Below are 4309 nucleotides of genomic sequence, written 5' to 3'. Positions count from 1 at the left end.
ACATAATAATAAGATATACACACAATAAAGTAATGAAAAAATAAAGTTTTTAATATTGAAAGTTTGCTGACTAAATTAGTAATTGAATCAAAAACTTATTGACACACAGACTAAAAAATAAAATATATAATACTATGTTCAGACAGCCAAATTTCCTAAATTTCGTGAAATGAAATTAAGTTAATTTCGAAAGTGTTCCTACTGCACCAAACTAAGGAAATCACATGTTTTTTGTTTACAAATCGAATGTTAAAAATTACGTGCTCCAAACACCATTTGTATCTGGGAAATTTTAAAAATTGATTATTATAACTATAAAGGATGGCATTTAGTAGTTTTATTAGATTTAGTGGATTTCAAGTATATGAATTATTATTTTTAATTCTATTTTGAATTAATAAATACTTTCAAAATAATATTTTTGGTTTCATTAAAGTCAATTCTCATTGACGCTTATTTAAAAAACTGTCCCTTTTTCATTATCTCAACTTTATGTTTTGCTAAAAATGTGTTCTACGCATAGTTGCATTTGAAATGTCCTTAATTTTTGTCCTTAATTTGTTTTAATGAAATTAAGAGCATTTTTCTTAATTTCGTTCTAACCTTAAAACTGACTTTTTTATATATTGAAAAAATAATTTATTTTCACTGAAACGAATATGAAATTAAGATTTTTATGAAATTAAGGTGTATTTGAACATAGTATAAGTCAATAGAAAGGATTATGTTAAGGATAACATGAAAATATTTTTTTTGTTTTTATATTTTGAAAATTTAATTATTAAAGCCTTTTCAAAACGTACTTTCTTAAAGTTATATATATACGAGTACATGAGTTGATGCATTTTTAAGTAAGACAAAATATCGACTACGAACACACTGTATGGCACAACAACAAACAATGTCGAAAATATGTTAAGTATTTGGAAATCATACATGAATGCTTTCCAGATGTAAACATGCAAAAATGCATGTTTGCTTGGACTTAAATATGAAATGCAACCAAAACTTGGTCCTTAGAGTTCGATGTTATGTAGTCTGGTACATAAAGTATTTTCGAACAGTACTGCAAACAGCAAGTACTTTTTATTTTATTTTCTATTTAATTTATATTTTATTAATCAAAAACATAAACAACAAAAAAAAATGGAATGTTTTTGAAGTTATTTCTATTTTATAATTATATTTTGTTTTGTTATTAGTTTTATTTTATAACACATGTAATATTTCAGCACAAATTACTAAAGAAACCAAAAATTATAGGTAAATATGAAAGCGGTTCTTACCTGATTTCCATACATGCCATATGGAATGCTCCATAACAAATACATAGTTTGGTGTCTGAAATAAAATTTTTTTATTAAATTTAGTAAATATAAATATGTGTAGATATGTAATATGTAATATGTGTAGAATAAGAAAATCATATTAAATTTCATGTGCAAAACATACTTTTTAAATTTTCGTAACTGCACTACAAAAGTCTTTTTAAGTTTTCTAAAGTCACAAATGAGTTTTTGGGTTAAAGTAGTTAAGCAAAATAATTTCTTACAAATTCTTAAGCAATTATACGAGTGCAAATGAAAGTGCAAATGGAACACATTTAAGGACAATTTACACAAGTTGAATATGGTTTTTATTTTTTATTCTGAAAAACATTATTATTTAGTTTTGTAGAGAGAAAGAAATAAGTTAAGCTTTCGTTCTACTAATTGGAAAGTCTAAAAGTGTTTATATGAAAAATTGAATAAATGATGACAAAGTCACAAAGACCTCTAGTGTTCTTTAGTGCTTCTCAGTGTTTTTTGGAATAATAAAATAAGTAATAAAAAATATTATTTACTTAAGTTTTGTAAAAAGACTTGTGAGTTGACAAGGTGTTTAAAGAGCCAAATTACAAACTTTTCTGCTACGAAGGTAAATATAGTGAATGCATCGTATTATCAGTAAGTTCTAAAATCTTTATATGAATACTGAATTTTTATACAAACTTGATGATCATAGTGTATTTTTTTCGTCTTAAATACGCAATCTATTTACTTTTTCAGAATTTGATACAGCTGCGTTTCTGTTATTTAAAGAGCACATACTTAAATCGTTTAATGATGCCATTGTATAGAAAAGCTATATACTCTCAACTCTAAAGGGATTCACTGGTTCAAAAGCCAGTAAAGTATATCTTCTTGCTAAGAGAATCTTTAGCAACATTATCCTTTCTCGACTCCATCTGTCAGTGGTTTTGCTTCTATGAAAGCTTAAGGTGATCTGACAGGCAACTACCTTCAAAACTATCTAATGTTGATAAAACACATGAAAAGTATCAATAGATATATAGTTCCACCTAGTTCAATTTAGTTTAAATCTAAACTAAAAAGCGAGTCTTTTCTTGTATTTCATTGTGAGACATTGAGACTACTTTATATTATTGATTTGACCACAATTCAAATTTTTTGTGCATGAAAACAGATATGAATAAGAACAAAAACAAGAGCAGTCTTATATTGTTTTTGAGTAATATTATTGCAAAGAAAACAATATTACTCATAAAAAATATATCAACTGAGCAATGTTTATATCATACTGTCCATAGAGTATACAGAAAAAGTTATTTAAACTTAAAAAAAATTTTAATTCTCGTATATAAGAGAACTTCCATAATAATTTAAGTTCTTGTAAGGCTATAGACTGATTTGTACAAGTGATAAAAATATAAATATCGGACAGATGTTTCCAATATTATATTACGTCTGGCAAATAATAGTAAATTTCGGCATTACATTTTTTTGGCTTGTAATTTGTCAATAATCAATATTGACAGATACCATTAACAGAAAACTGTTGTGAAAATAGCAGAATAAACAATACTTTATATCGAAACACACACAATATCACTTTCAAAATCAGAAAACTTGAGGAGAAGATATCACAATGAGCAGAAAAGAAGTAAACTTCTATAAGACCATGCATTAATAATAAATAAATACAGATTTTTAACACAATCATAATGAATAAGGAAATGATAATCATACAATTTTACTGTAGTAAGTCAGAATCCTCTATGACTAGACTAGTACTTTAACCAAGATTTTGCCAAGAGGAAGAGCGAGGTACTGGAAAATATCTTTTTGAAGTGTTTTTGCAGTATCTTATTTTGTACACTTTATATTATTAATGAGGGGATCTATTGCCTTATTTTTACAAAACGTTTTTAATTGATTAACTTTGATCTTTCAAATCAATTTAGTACAGTTTAACAAATTAGACAAGACTTCCTTTGATAAAGAAACCAAAACAAATATAATAAACTACCATAGATTTGCGGATTTTTATGTTTGAATGAAAACATAACGAATTCTATAGCGGTTAGTTAAATAATTCTACTTTTGAAGTGACGAATAATTATAAAAGAAAGCAAACTGGCAAATAAAGTGAGTGCTGTTAAAAACGAATTATGAAAATATTGCGATAAGTATAAGGGATAAGTCAGTATAAGTGAGTGGTCAGAGGTAGTTGATTACTTATGGACTTCCTTCAGATAGAAACAAAACTCTTTATTACAAAAGTAATAGCCCCGACAGTTTAAATAGAAACCTATATAAAAAGTTTTATAATTCAGTAAATAAATTAATTTACTTCAAGAAATAAATATCATTAAGAAAATTTGTTTTTTGTCTTTAAAATAATTCTTAAAGAGAAATATTCTTGTTTTCAAAAAACTACAATTTTGCACTTAAGTTACCATAAGACTAAAAAATTATTTTCTTCTCTGAAAATAATAGGACTTATTTTCTAGCAAATAGGTATAGCGTTAAATTTATATACCAACAATTATAAAGTTTTCCAATGCTTAACTATATTGTTACTATTTTAGCTTACCCTTTAAGATTTTACAAATAAATATATTAAAACACACGATCTCACTGCTTGACTTGTTATGTGAAATGTATATTCTTGGTTAATGTTACTCATACGCCATGTATGCCACATGCTTTGCAGAAAATTGTTAAACAAATTTTTTCCCTAGTACTACATTCGTTTTTGAATTTCGTTTATGTGAAGTAAACAGCTGCAAGATATTTGTTTGTAAATACGAAAAATACTTAGCAAATAACAAATGAAATATTAAACTAAAGTAAATAGGAAAATATTTTGTAATTTATAGCAATTATTTGACAATCATGATTTCGAATTAGTGGTTTGGTATTAGAAAACATGTTGGCTGTATGTAATACCAAAATCAATCTTTGATTTATGAGTTGCTTTTTAAATAATTAAAGAATGAGTAAATGTTTCATTGAACCTAAATAAA

Source organism: Teleopsis dalmanni, chromosome 1, assembly GCF_002237135.1.
Source record: "Teleopsis dalmanni isolate 2A chromosome 1, ASM223713v2, whole genome shotgun sequence".
Classification (NCBI taxonomy): Eukaryota; Metazoa; Arthropoda; class Insecta; order Diptera; family Diopsidae; genus Teleopsis; species Teleopsis dalmanni.
This window is presented reverse-complemented; position numbering follows the sequence as displayed.